The sequence below is a fragment of the Cupressus sempervirens genome, chromosome 8 (genome assembly GCF_028749045.1).
Source record: "Cupressus sempervirens isolate cs-2001-9-10 chromosome 8, ASM2874904v1, whole genome shotgun sequence".
Lineage (NCBI taxonomy): Eukaryota > Viridiplantae > Streptophyta > Pinopsida > Cupressales > Cupressaceae > Cupressus > Cupressus sempervirens.
The window spans coordinates 811286414-811301918 of record NC_143125.1 but is presented as its reverse complement, the minus strand read 5'-3'; the positions used below and the strand labels follow the sequence as shown (position 1 = coordinate 811301918).

The 15505-nt window shown below is 39.9% G+C and overlaps 1 pseudogene across 1 annotated transcript; it reads left to right on the top strand.

The window, feature by feature from the left end:
* Positions 1-361: 361 nt before the first annotated feature.
* LOC149544886 (glycylpeptide N-tetradecanoyltransferase 1 pseudogene) lies at positions 362-2430 on the top strand (annotated as a pseudogene). Its single transcript, XR_016355075.1, has 2 exons — positions 362-643; positions 856-2430. The product of XR_016355075.1 is annotated as a glycylpeptide N-tetradecanoyltransferase 1 pseudogene (transcript).
* The last annotated feature ends 13075 nt before the right edge of the window (positions 2431-15505 follow it).

The following is a 15505-nucleotide window of genomic DNA, read 5'->3' as shown; positions in this document are numbered from 1 at the left end:
CAAAAAACTATTTTGAAGTGTAAAATCCTCTTATAATGACCGATAAAAGGTCTCTCTCTCAACAATATACGTTTTAAATACTATTTTAAGGAGAGTTTCACTAAATTCAACTATTTTCTTTTTAACAAAATACATCTTGTATTGTGTAAACTATGCCTATATTTACCTTTTTTTTTCCTGTTTAATATAGTTAACTATAAATTATATATTTTATTATTATATTTATCTAATTTTGAATATATAGAAAATAAGAGTTAATTGAAATATTGAATTAGGTATACAATATGTAGTATACGGCCAATTGCGAAATAGCTAATAATAATTTTTTCTTAATAGAATATTACGAGCACAATTAAAAACAATATTATTATCAATTAAGTAGAAAGCTGGGAACTTGCGGGCATGGTTTAGCACGATTCCCATGGACCCCAGGCTGCATCTCTACATTCGAACAGCGTAGGATTTACGAACAAAGTTCGTCTGTTCTTGTTTTAATCCCTTTTTTCTCAGACGCCCAAATAATCCAAGCTTGTAATAAGGTCTCTGGTCATTGGATTGATCGCCGTGGCTTCGCAGGCTGTTTTTGATCCAGAAAAGGAAATTGTGAAAGAAGGAACTGCGGAAAGAAATCGGGGAGAGACATGTAAGTTAGCATTCGTTTCCATTCTATTGGATTCAAGTGCCTTGGTATCTTAATTTATTTTATGTGCGTTTACCTGTTGGGTACTTATGTTCTGCATTTCTCTGATGGGTTCTCCGATTTCTGTCCTAATCTCCTTATTGAGCTTTCTAGGTTTCTTAGGCACCCACTTTCATTATTCATCTGATTGGAGTCAGTTTTGGTTTTCTTTGCAGCCACCTGAGCAGTCGTTTGATTGGATCAGACATATCAGACATCGATATGGTAGGGAGTAATTCTTCACCTGGGGAGCAGGATCAGAATCAAGATGACAATGGTGTGCCTTCTGAGATTGAGGGGTCTATTGAGAGTTTAAGCAGGAAGGCACAAAATGCCCTCGCCCTGGCCAAAAAACACAAATTTTGGGAAACCCAACCGGTTGGGCAATTCAAGGATGTGGAGAATCGGGACATGCCCGAAGGTCCAATAGAGGATCCCACCCCGTTGTCTGAGGTTAGGAAGGAGCCATACAATCTGCCCAATCAGTATGAATGGTGTACTTGTGATATTGATAGTGAGAACACTCTCACCGAGATTTACAACCTGTTGACCAATAATTATGTGGAGGATGATGAGAACATGTTTAGGTTTGATTACTCTAAGGAGTTTCTCAAATGGGCTCTCAGACCCCCTGGCTATTTCAAGAGCTGGCATATTGGTGTTAGGGTTAAGAATACCAGGAAACTGGTAGCTTTCATTACAGGTGTCCCGGCCAAGATCAGAGCCCGAGATCGATCTGTCCTTATGGCAGAGATCAATTTTCTCTGTGTTCATAAGAAGCTCCGATCCAAGAGGCTTGCACCAGTTCTGATTAAGGAAGTTACAAGGAGAGTGCATCTGGAAGACATCTGGCAAGCTGCATATACGGCAGGGGTTGTTCTGCCTACTCCAATTGCCACTTGCCAGTACTGGCACAGGTCACTGAATCCTAAGAAGCTCATAGATGTCGGATTCTCAAGGCTTGGAGCTCGGATGACAATGAGCAGGACCATCAAGTTGTACCGACTGCCAGAGAATACCATCACTCCTGGTTTCAGGGCAATGGAAAGGCATGATGTTCCTGCTGTCACTAGGCTTTTGCGGAATTACCTGTCCAAATTTCTTGTTGCCCCAGATTTTAGCGAAGATGATGTTGAGCACTGGCTACTTCCCACTGAAAATGTGGTTGACAGTTTTTTGGTAGAAAATCCAGAAACTCATGAAATTACAGACTTCTGCAGCTTCTACACTCTTCCATCCTCAATCCTGGGCAATCCCAACTATTCTATGCTGAAGGCTGCTTATTCATATTATAATGTATCAACTCAGACGCCTCTGCTTCAATTAATGAATGATGCTCTTATTGTTGCGAAGCAGAAAGATTATGATGTGTTCAATGCTCTGGACATCATGCAGAATGAGTCTTTTTTGAAAGAGTTAAAGTTTGGGCCAGGTGACGGACAGCTTCATTATTACCTCTATAATTATCGCATCAAAGTTGCCCTGAAACCATCAGAATTAGGATTGGTGCTTCTATAGATTTGGACGAGGTGAATCCTGTTGAATTTCAGATGCAAATAATGTCAGGTCAAGGAGACTTCTTATTTTATGTACTTGTACATCTATTTGGTTTGTGGAATTTATGGTAGTATGCATGTCTGATGCATTTTTCCTCTGTTATTTTGCCAAAGGTCATGATCTTTGCCAAACAAGAAATATTTTCTTATTTATTTTGGCTCTATCGGGATATGCAAATAGCTTGCGTTCATATACATGCAAAGTTCTTGAGTATGGATAATGCATTTTTTTAACGTTATTAGCTATGCTCCTATCTTTTGGGATTCTGTCTTCTTCATGTATCAGGTTATTGATTTTACTGTATGAAATGCAGGAAAAAACGGGCTCTCTTAATGCTAAAATATATGACATTAGCCAGAGTTTTGGTAATTGTTTTCTTTGAAAAAGATTCGGAATATTGAGGCAGTTAAAAAAGGTCGGCCCAATAAAGAATTAATTCATTTAATTGTTAACTAGTATTTATTTATTTATTATTTATGAAACTAGGCCGGCCGATCCAACTAATTAGGAACGTTACAACCATCCCGTCCCAAAGATTGCTTGTCTTTGAGCAATATGCACTTGCATGGTAAAATTGAATGCCAGGGTCCCAAAACAACCTCAGTATCACTTCTTTGCCACTGTGCTGCCCAACTCCTATTGACTTTATGGTTCAACCACAGGCAAACCATCAGATCTGTTGCCCTCCCAACCATAGATGATAAGCTCTATCATCACCCCCAAGCACACTTTATATTTTATACATCACAGAATTCATTACTATTTAGTATTGGTTCAAGAATTGCCTTGCGTATAATGAATCAACGCCTCCTAATAGATCTCCAGTCAGTCTTTAAATTTTTGCGCCAAGAATAGAAACAGAGCTGTTAATTACAAGTTACATTCATATAGGTCTTGCTCAATTACATAATTGCAAGTTACATGAATCACCCAAATAGGGCCAGACCCAAATAAGGATTGATACGTATGACAATGTTCATTACCAACATGGCTAAGGCCGACATGCCAATTAGCCATTAGGTGTATTAGGTCATCCCCAGAAGGGATCGGACCTAGCTATACATCAACACTCCCTCTTAGCTACTGAGGATTCCTTCTCAATATCTGAGTTACATACTGACAACCATCATGACTACTTGCATGAAAATGTAAGTGAATACAACCACCATGGCTACTCCCAGAGGGTGGATCCTTCATGACTACTTTCATGAATGGAATCACAAGTGCTCATCATACAAATGCGATGATGTTCACCATGACTACTCCTAGAGGGTGAATAAACAAAAGTACACTTCATGAAATTTCTTTCGTGATCCACCATGTCCACTCCAGAGGGTGGATTTACCATACCTACTTGCAGAGGGTGGAATGAGGGCTTTCACCTCAGTTTTTCCTAGATAAGAATGCATCTCCACCATGCCTACTAGTAGAGGATGGAACAAGGGTTTTCATTTCAAACTTCTCTCAAAGAAGAATGCATTATCATGAGCTTGCACCTCAAGCTTCTCCCAGAGAAGAATGTGCATTACCAAGGTGATGTGGCTCCCTCTAAATTTGATATCAACGTCCCAAAATGACTCGCTCCCTCTAAATTTGATATCAACCTCCCAAAATGATTGGCTCCCTTTGAAGCAGATGTCAACCTTCTCTCCTCTTCATCCAAGGTTGCTTCTAATGATATAACAGACTTCGTTTGAATCAAATATCAACCTTCTGACCTCCTCAATCAAGGTTGCCTCTAATGAATTATCGGCCTCCCTCTATGTCATGCCCAAGATACGGGGCAAAAACACACAATTTTTTTTTTTTTTTTTTTTGGGGCATGACACTCTGAATGCTAATTCTTCCTCTTTGAAGAAATGCAAGTAGTTATCAAACTCTTTTCTTCTTGAAGGCAATCTCCTATGCTTCTTGGTTCGTCCTGGAAGCATTTCACAAAGATTAATAATAGTCCAAGACTACTTCGAAGAGAAATATCAATGCTTGAATCATACATGATTCACTATCCCAATGATATAACATGAATTAATAATGACATGAAAAACTGATGAACATTATTCAACCATAAAGAATACTTCTCTCTTTATAATATAGTCTTCCACCAACTTTCTTTCCTAATTTCGCTGAGAAATGAAATTAGACAAAATGCAAGGTGAAGTGTTGAGTGAAATGAAATCTACAAGTCTTTCCCAGTTTTCTAACCGGCTTCGATGCCATGTTGACTTCATGGTAGTGCTCAGGAACCACAGGCAAACCATCAGATTTGTTGCCTTCCCAACCATAGATGATAAGCTCTTATAATCACCCCTGAGCACATTATATATTCTATACATTGCAGCATTCATTAGTATTGATGCAAGAACAGCCTTGCGTATGTATGAATCAACGCCTCCTATTAGACCTCCAGATGGCGTTGTAGTTTTGGTGCCATGAATAGGGCCAGACCTACTAATTACAGTTTACATTCATATAGGTCTTGACCAATTATATAATTGCAAGTTACATGAATCACCCAAATAGGGCCAGACACAAATAAGGATTGATATGACAAAGTTCATTAGCAACACGGCTAAGACCGACATGCCAATTAGCCATTAGGTGTACTAGGTCGGCCCTAGAAGGGATCCGACTTAGCTACACGCCAACAACTCTGAGATAAACGTCTTTCTTCGAACCTCCATATCTGATCTTATCAGTCCTTGAACCATTGGTTTATCAGCTCACCTCCATATAATTGCAGTACATAACCATGAAACCCTCTAGATAAACTTGTAGTTTTTCTTCTTGGCCCCGAATCTCAGACAAACCAACCATTACAACTGATTGTAATGCTCCAGTGCTCCACTTTGATCCAACCATCAATGCTGAAGCTTGCTACTGTGTTATTCTGAAGCATCCCCATTATCAAATTGATCAAGGGATTCAAAATCTCAACACTGTCACACCAGCAGATGTGCAGGGATGTATGTTTCTTGTCATGCTACCAATGTCCAATGTAATCTTAAATTTGTACGAGTTCCCAAGGATGTGAACAATGATTACCTTAAGTGCATAATCAGTCATGACAGTACACCATATACTGCTTTTATGAATTAGAACAGCTTGTATCTGACTGAGAATCTCACCCCAAGTGCAGTGGTTAATAAATCCAATGATAAAGGATGATGAGAGTTCATCAATAAGCCAATCTCTAGTAAGAGAACGATAATACAATCCTTTTCAAGTTTCAACTCCCCGAATAAGCTTCTATGCCCAAAAGACAGCCTGAAAACTTTGTAGTTTCATCATGCCACATACCAAGGCTTAGATGAAACTTATCCACTCCAATTCATTGCTGCTCAACATGAATAACATTTATCAAGGTCAATGACATGTTCATTGCAAAAAAACTGAGCTGGGAAATTTTTGATAAAAAGTTTTTTGAAATGTTCAATCGGGTTTTGGTTTATTGCCATTGAGAAATCTATTTCCATTTCCAGTCATTCTCTTTTCTCTCTCTGGTTTTTTGGCTCGAGGACGACAGATCCAATGGGGTATCTTGCTTAGTATGCCTTGTTCAATTGGGTTTTGGCTTAATGCCATAAAACTGAGCTGGCAGTATTTGATAAAAGTTTTGTAAAATGTTCAATTGAGTTTTGGCTTATTGCCATAAAAACTGAGTTAGAAAATGTTCATTGCAATAAAACTGAGCTGGGAGATTTTGGATAAATGTTTTGTGAAATGTTCAATTGAGTTTTGGCTTATTGCTATAAAATAATTGAGTTAGGAAATTTCATATATGGTTCTAGAAAAGTTTTCTGCCCAGTGTTTGTGACATTGATAAGAATCACATTCCAATCTGGCACAAGAATTCATAAATTATCTAGGCTGGATAAATACATTCTGGCTGAATCATATTTCTCTGTGATGTGAAAGTTATCTCTTCTGTCCAGTTAATTTGAATGAGCAGTTTGGAGTTTGCTTACATGAATTATAGAATATTCTACATGAAGAGATCCTGAAAGTAAGTACAAAGTTTTAAAAAGGACAATGCTGGCAAGTTACAACAAAGCTTGCAAAAGGAGAAAGGCTGGTAGGTTCTGTGAAATGTCTCCAGTAGCCACACCACAACAGACTGCATAGAAGTAACAACAAGGCCTGCAAAAGTTTCAGTGCTCCCAAGGTTCCATCCTTCATCCTTATTACCTTAGCAAAACGCCAATAAGATTATGGCTGGAAAACTTGAATAACTGATTAATCTTATTTCTTCTTCCCAAGGTGCGTGAAATTAATTGGAGGAATGGCAGAACTGACTCTAGACTGTCCATTTGGTCTTGTAATATGCATATACAATTAGTATTCTATCTTTTAAAACTGTTTGTAACCATGTAATGGGCACCCCTGGATGTCCCAAAAAACTAAACCAATTTGCTAAAAGGAATTTTGTCAAACAGTTTGGATTCAATCTCTTATTTCTCCGTTTAATGTTTTAAACTCCTCATAACTCCGGAAATCAAACGTTTATTTGTTTGTTGTGTTTTGTGCATGGAATTGGTATCATACAACATAAACAAGAAATAAACTACAATAATATGCAAAGTGGAAATGAACTGCTATTAATAAAATGTTATTTTTAGAATTCATAAAACCAAATACATGGCAGATTTATCAACTCACTAATTACTTCAGCAATATTGACATAATACTTCAGCTCATGCTTTCGAACTTGTTGCTACAGTGCTTTGTCCTTCAATCAGTCTACTACCTTCATAATATCATTCCCTCAAAGTGGCATAAGCGTCGGAAAAGTAGTGAAGAAGATATGAGCAAAATACCAAATCTGCCTGTAGCTGGAAATGCAATTAAATTGCCTGATAATGAAGCCAATAACAAAGAATTCCAAAGGCCAAATCCCAAGGGAATGACGTCTAGAATGTTACAAGAGAGGATAGACGTCCTCAAATGCCAAGAACGGAGCTGCAACTCACACACCAATTTCTTCTCATATTCAACTTGGCTAATGAAGCCACAAATGCTTCCTTTTATTCGATTTCCAAGGGTCCGCTCAACTCATATGGGCAATGTGGGATAAAAGATGTTTAGTATATAAAACATATATTAAAATACCCCTTATGTCTCCCTTGGGTACACATCCCCATAAAATAAATATTAAAGTAACACTAATATTTTACAATTAAATTAGACGTTACTTTAATAAAACTTCAGGCATTAAAATGTATTAGCAATCGGACTCCGAATAATGCGAGTGATAGCTCATCAGAAAGCTCTCACCGAGGAGTATCAAATCCAATTACCAAAATTGACCTGCACTGTGTCCTGTTGACTTACTAAAAATAGTAAGTATGCCTGAAACTGAGTAAATCAACTTCGTTTTGGCCCAAACTAAAAATGACTAGGCCAAAACACTCTAGGATCCCATTAAACCCTTCGTTAGCCCTCGGGACCATGTAGAACAAGGCTAACGCACACACACTTGGTCAACTGCTAAAATGGGGACATTACAGTCCGCCCCCCTTGAAATTGCTTGTCCTCAAGCAATCTCAGTCCAACTTGCTAAATAACCTGCTCACTCTCCCATGTAGAATCTTCCTTCGGTAGGTCTCTCCATCTGACCAAATACTCCTTCACTATCCTGTTTCTAAGCTTCCTCTCTCTGGTGTCCAAAATAGCCTCGGGTACTAACACAAGCTTCCCCTCCTCATCCAAAGGGGGTAAATCTGCAGAAGGCACTACATTCTGACCAATGGCTTTCTTAAGCCTAGACACATGAAACACATTGTGCACTCGATTGCCCTCTGGAAGCTCAAGCTCATAGGCGACTTTGCCCACTTTGCGAATCACCTTGTAGGGACCATAAAATCTAGGTTTCAACTTTTCAGCTCCGCTCTTCTTGAGTGATGACTGTCTATATGGTTGTAGCCTCAAGTAAACCATATCCCCTACCTCGAAGCTACGCTCTATTCGGTGCTGATCAACATACAATTTCTGTTGATTCTGGGCTTGTTGTATATTCTCTTTGAGCACTTTCAGGATGTCCTAACTATCTTGCAATAAGTTTTTGGCTTTGGGCACTCTACTGTCCCCCAAAACTAAATCCATGAAGCTAGGTGCTTCATAACCATAGAGTGCCATGAAAGGAGTCATCTTGATAGACATATGATAAGTGGTGTTATAACAATACTCTCTCATATGCAACCATCTGATCCAAGCCTTTTGTTGTGCAGTTACATAGTTTCTCAAATATCCTTCCACCCATTTATTCACAATCTCTGTTTGCCCATCTGTTTGTGGATGATAACTAGTGCTAGGTGTAAGATCTGTAACACAACCTAAACAACTCTTGCCAAAAAACACTCATAAACTTACTATCTCGGTCGCTGACAATGAATCTGGGCAGCCCATGTAACCTGAATATCTCTTTAAAGAAAAGATCTGCCACCTGTGCTGCTGTGTAAGTGGACGGAATAGCAAAGAAGCGAGCAAACTTTGTCAAGTGGTCCACCACCACATAGATGCAATCTCTTCCCTGCACTCGTGGTAAACCAGTGATGAAGTCCATCGAAATACTTTCCCATTTCCTATTAGGAATGGGCAAGGGCTGTAATAAACCTGCAGGAAATGTGTGCTCTCCCTTATTCTGTTGATAAACCACACACTCCCTGACATACCTCTGAACATCATCCTTGAGCCCTTTCCATGAAAACCGCTCTCGGATCTGCCTGTAGGTCTTGAAGACCCCCGGATGTCCAGCTATGGGTGCATCATGAAATGCCTTCAGTATCGCCTCTCTCAAATGTGATGACGGAATCAAATAAACCCTGTCCTGAACTCTGATCGATCCATCTATCACCTCATAGTGATCATCCTGTATGGTACCTGAAATCAATCCAGAAGCCCAAGCATCTCCGACATACTCTGCTATAATCCGATCTCTCCAATCTCCTGAAATCTTTGCCAGAGCACATAAGTGAGGTCTCCGAGATAAGGCATCAGCCACCACATTTTTCTTACCTTTGACAAACTCTATGTCAAAGTCATAAGCCTGCAATTTAGTCACCCATTTTTGTTGCCGGTCATTAAGATCACGCTGGCTCATGAAGTATTTAATACTGTTGTGATCAGTCTTGATCACAAAACGTCCACTTACCGAATATGATCGAAATTTGGCCAATGCATGCATTATGGCCAACATCTCCCGGTCATAGACAGAATAACTCTTCTCAACTCCCCGGAGCTTCCTACTCTCAAATGCAATGGGATGCTTCTCTTGCATCAATACTGCTCCAATCCCATCACCTGATGCATCACAATTAAGCTCAAAAGGCTTCGTGAAATCCGGTAGAGCTAGAACTGGACATGAAGACATTACCTGCTTGAAATGCTCAAAACACCTCTGTGCTGCCCCTGTCCACACGAAGGCTCCTTTCCTGGTAAGATCTGTCAAGGGTGTAGCAATCTGTGAGAATCCCTTAACAAACCTCCTATAAAAATCACATAAACCAAAGAATCCCTTAAGCTGTGTAAGGTTTGTGGGAGTAGGCCATTCTACAATAGCTCTAATCTTTTCGGGATCAACCCGAACGCCATCTGCACTAATGATATGTCCCAGGTAAAGGAGCTCAGTCATGCCAAACTCACATTTAGATTCCTTGGCATACAATGACTCTCTCTCCAGAATAGATAACACCTCCTCTAGATGATGTAAGTGCTCCTCCCAGGTCTTACTGAAGACCAAGATGTCATCAAAGAAGATCAAGACAAATCTCCTCAGCTGCTTCCTGAATACCTGGTTCATACAACTTTGAAATGTAGCAGGTGCATTGGTTAGACCAAATGGCATAACCACGAACTCAAAGTGGCCATAGTGACATCGGAAGGCTGTTTTCTCAATGTCCTTTGCTCTCATCCTGATCTGATGGTATCCGGATCGCAAATCAATTTTGGTGAAGAAGCATGCCCCATGCAACTCATCAATCAGCTCATCAATCCTAGGAATGGGATACCTGTTTTTAATTGTTTTCTTATTCAGTGCCCTATAATCGATGCACATGCGCATCGTCCCATCCTTCTTCTTTACCAATACTACTGCTGAAGCAAAAGGGCTCTTACTGGGCCTGATATGCCCCATCTCCAACAAATCCTTAATCGCCTTCTCTATCTCATCCTTGTGTTTCTTAGGATGACGATAGGGAGTAATCATAACTGGTTTGGCTCCCTCCTCGAGCTCAATAACATGTTCCATCCCTCTGTCAGGAGGAACCCCATGAGGAATATCGCTAAATACTTTAGCGTGCCTATCGAGTATTTTCTGGACATCTAGTGGATGACTCTTTTCTTGTGGCTCTGGTGAAGTTGGCATAATGTGGCATTCTGCCGCCCACTCTATGTCATCATGACGAAAAAGTCTCTGCATTCTCCTCAAGGACACTATTCTGCAACCTCCATCTGAAAGCCCTCTAAGTACCACAGTTCTCCCCTCATGCTGGAATCTCATCTCCAATTTCGCTAGATTGAGTGTGAACTCAACTAGTGAAACCATCCATGTCATGCCAAGGATGACATCATAATCTCCCATGTCCACAACATAGAACTCATCCTCCAACTCGTAGCCATCTCCAAACCTGATGCGAAGATTAGATATCTTCCGAGTGCATAATAACTTATCACCGTTAGCCACCATGACTCTAAACCCATCATGCTCCTCTGTCTGTAACCCTCTCCTGGCTACCAACTGTGCATCTATGAAGTTATGTGTAGCCCCAGTGTCAATAAGAGATATCACTTTCTGCCCCTAGATAGTACCCCTGACCTTAAATGTGATTGCCTTTTGGGCCCCTGTCAAGCGTGCCAACGATCTATCATCCTTAGGAATGCTGCTCTCCTCTATAGTGTTACCCTCATCTGAATCGGAGTGCTGATCCTCCCCCTCTGACTCTGAATCTTCTGCTGAAAAATACTCCATTTGATTTGCCTTAGCCTTGAGAGAACATTTATGAGATAAGTCCCAAGGCTCTCTACAATGGAAGCACAGCTTCTTCTTTCGAAATTCATTCAAGGTTTCATTGTCTAGTCCTTTTGATCCTTCTTTGGGTTTGCTATACTCTTTTTGAATCGGTTTTTTGTCTTTGTCCTTGCGGTAGGAAGAATCTGTTGAATGGTTTTTTCCTTTGTATACCAAAGGGGCTAAATCTCGTGCCTTTTTAGTTGCTTCAGCTAAGGTGAGTGGATCATGTCCCTTCACCCAACCTCGTAATGGATCAGCAAAACCATCACAAAATAACACCACCAATCTCCTAGGAGAGATATCGGTAACAAGTAGAGACAAGCGCTGAAACTCGGCAATGTAAGCATCCACAGAACCTGACTGTTTTAACTATGCTAGTTCCTTGAAATGTAACTCGGGATCCCTAGTGTCAAATCTCTCAATCAACGTTTCAGTGAATTCCTCATAGGATGTAATCTGATTATGCCCCAAAGTCACCATGCCATGATGCCACCATTCATGTGCAACGCCATCCAAGTGCATAGCCGCATACTTGATAGCCTCCTCCTCAGGCATAGGATTTAGCTGCAAGTATGTATCTACCTTCTGCACCCAAGCTCGTGTAGTCATCTTCCCTGAAGCATCATAATAAGGTAAGGAAAGTTTTCCAACTTTCTTTCTCAGCTCAAAGTTTTGATTCCTCCCTCCTGCTCTAGGCATGTGTCTCATCCTCAAGTCCATATAATCTCTGAGGGAAATATCTGCCTGAAACTCCGGTCCACTAGCCTCCCTGAAATGTCCCTTTTCTGATTTTGCATGATATTTCAAGCCTCAAATCAGATCTTTAAAATCAAACAGCTAATATCCCAAAGATCCACCAAATTCCTCAAGAAACCCCAAATCGGGTATGCTGAAAATAGTGCTAAAAGCTTCACAACTTCACAAATTATTAATAAATCTGAAAATGGAAATTTTTACAGAACTTTCAGCAGCATAACAGCCTACAAATTGACATTTCCAGATCCGTATAGCCTTTACAAAACAGCTCGAAAATGTAGGACCAAAACTATGCTCATCGGGCTCCCGAAATAGCACAAAATATGCCCGGAAACACCACAAAAGCACTAATAATCTATCTCAGAAGTTTAATCACGTCCCAATATATATATTCAGCTCTATTTTAACATTTAAAAGTCTGATATACAACAGCAACCCAAACTGATATAAAATACTCAACTGTAAACACCAAACTCCTACAAAAACACACCCGAAAACTCACAAATCTGCACTGTTTAGCACAAAGGCAAACTCTGTATGAGCATGCACATGGAATGGCTTCAAACTCCCGTCCTTAGCCTTCCTGGAAACCTGCAAACTCCCGTTCTTGGGTCTCCCTGGAAACCTGCAAACTCCCGTTCTTGGGTCTCCTTCTCCACAGGTTTGGCAGCCTCTGAAGAATAACAAAGAATGAGCAAAAATCAAGTTCTGGAATGAGCCCAAAATGCCTCCAAACCCCTTAAAAGAGGGCATAACTGTAACTCACGTCCAAGAGAGGTTAATGAAACTTATTTTAATAATAATTTTCATTTATTAGTCCAACAGTTTCCAAAGATTAACCCCCTTTTTCCGAAACTTCACTTTCTTGGGCCCGCCTGCCTTAGCAAAGATTTTCTTTTTTAATTATTTGAAAAGGGGACATGACACTCCTAGTCCCTTCTGAACTGATCCTGTAACTCTGTAATCTGCGGTTCGTTTACTGGTTGAACTGGATCTCTGGGTGGGAAGGTGGGTAGAAGAGGTCTCGAGCTCGCAGTCCGCGCTGGGCGTGCAACGTGTCTAAAGTTATCAGCCTCATTCCCATTGTTGCCGTGTCCATTATTACCATTAATGTTATTCTCAGGACCATTGTTGTTGCCTTGGCCTCTATGGTTATTGTTTCCCCCATTGTTATTGTTTCCCTCATTGTTATTGTTTCTGTTGTTGGCATCACCTGGATTAATATTGACACCCATCTGTCTAGCCATGAGTTGCAACATCATGTCCATTCGCCTATTCTGCTCCTGCTGCATACGCTGCCCCTGCTCTAATGTATCCAGTAATTGTCTGAACATTACGTCCCCCTGATCTGGACCGACATTCTCGCCTTCGCCTAATCCTGTATTCCTGTCATCTCGATCACCCATATTGTTGTCTTGATCAAAGAATATCTCCTCTGTGTCTGTATGGCTGGATTCAATGTCCCCCTGCACGGATGTACTAGACTGTTTGCTTTGCAAGTCTGAAATCCTATTTTGTCTTGCTCTGGTATCGCGGAAATTATAAGGCCCTTGTCGCATGCTCAAACATAAATGCTTAGCCTGTGTTTTTTTAAATTTTTGATTTTAGTGTTTTGACATTTCGTCAAAGACTTTTCCCTCTATCCGGCTGTTCCAAATTCCCTATAAGACCTCCACAGGATGACAGGACTTATAGCTCTGATACCACTGTAATGGGCACCCCTGGATGTCCCAAAAAACTAAACCAATTTGCTGAAAGGAATTTTGTCAAACAGTTTGCATTCAACCTTTTATTTCTCCGTTTAATGTTTTAAACCCCTTATAACTCCAGAAGTCAAACGTTTATTTGTTTGTTGTGTTTTGTGCATGGAATTGGTATCATACAACATAAACAAGAAAGAAATTACAATAATATGCAAAGTGGAAATGAACTGCTGCTAATAAAATGTTATTTTCAGAATTCATAAAACCAAATACATGGCAGATTTATCAACTCACTAATTACTTCAGCAGTATTGACATAATACTTCAGCCCATGCTTTCGAACTTGCTGCTACAGTGCTTTGTCCTTCAATCAGTCCACTACCTTCGTAATATCATTCTCTCAAAGCGGCATAAGCGTCGGAAAAGTAGTGAAGAAGATATGAGCAAAATACCAAATCTGCCTGTAGCTGGAAATGCAACTAAATTGCCTGATAATAAAGCCAATAACAAAGAATTTCAAAGGCTAAACCCCAAGGGAATGACGTCTAGAATGTTACAAGAGAGGATAGACGTCCTCAAATGCCAAGAACGGAGCTGCAACTCACACCAATTTCTTCTCATATTCAACCTGGCTAATGAAGCCACAAATGCTTCCTTTTATTCTATTTCCAAGGGTCCGCTCAACTCATATGGGCAATGTGGGATAAAAGATGTGTAATATATAAAACATATATTAAAATACCCCTTATGTCTCCCTTGGGTACACATCCCCATAAAATAAATATTAAAGTAACACTTTAATATTTGACAATTAAATTAGACGTTACTTTAATAAAACTTCAGGCATTAAAATGTATTAGCAATCGAACTCCGAATAATGCGAGTGATAGCTCATCGGAAAGCTCTCATCGAGGAGTATCAAATCCAATCACCAAAATTGACCTGCACTGTGTCCTGCTGACTTACTAAAAATAGTAAGTATGCCTGAAACTGAGTAAATCAACTTCGTTTTGGCCCAAACTGAAAATGACTAGGCCAAAGCACTCCAGGATCCCATTAAACCCTTCGTTAGCCCTCGGGACCATGTAGAACAAGGCTAATGCACACACACTTGGTCAACTGCTAAAATGGGGACATTACAAACCAGAAGAAGTATGGACCAGTGGCAATGGAGCATTTGTACACACCCTCTAAATATGGTTTTGTTTCCTCTCTGTTTAAGTGGTTATTAAAGTAGCTGTTTAGGCTTTACTTTGGAAGGCCTCTTTACCTTTTATTTAAGCATATGTAATGTTTTCCATGGACTCGAATGTCTTATTTTAATGACCTGCATCAGATAACAACTTCTTGTTATATATTTTGTCTTCAGAATAATTTCTTCTGCTTTTATAGCCACATATAATAATATCAGTATCCGCTCTGTCAATATAGTAGCACAGACTCTGAAACAGTATGTTTGTTGAACATCTAACCAATATTGTCTCTTTCATGTGGCAATCTGGGCGGTCTTGATATACTTTGTAGTTCATAGAACCATTCCTTAGACCCAACAAGCCTCCAGAGGCAAAATAAAGAAAGGTTGCATTCCACACCAATTCTTGTGTCCTGCCATCTGATTTGTACATCCAAAATTAGAATTACCTGATTAAACCTGCCTCATAAAATGGTAAAATTCATAGTAACGAGAATCGCAGTGATTCATGTGATTCACGCAATTTGGCGATTCGATTCAAGCCAAATGATTTTTTGTGAATTGGTGAATCAAATCAGCAATAAAGGGTTTATGAAATAAGTTACTCGCAAAAT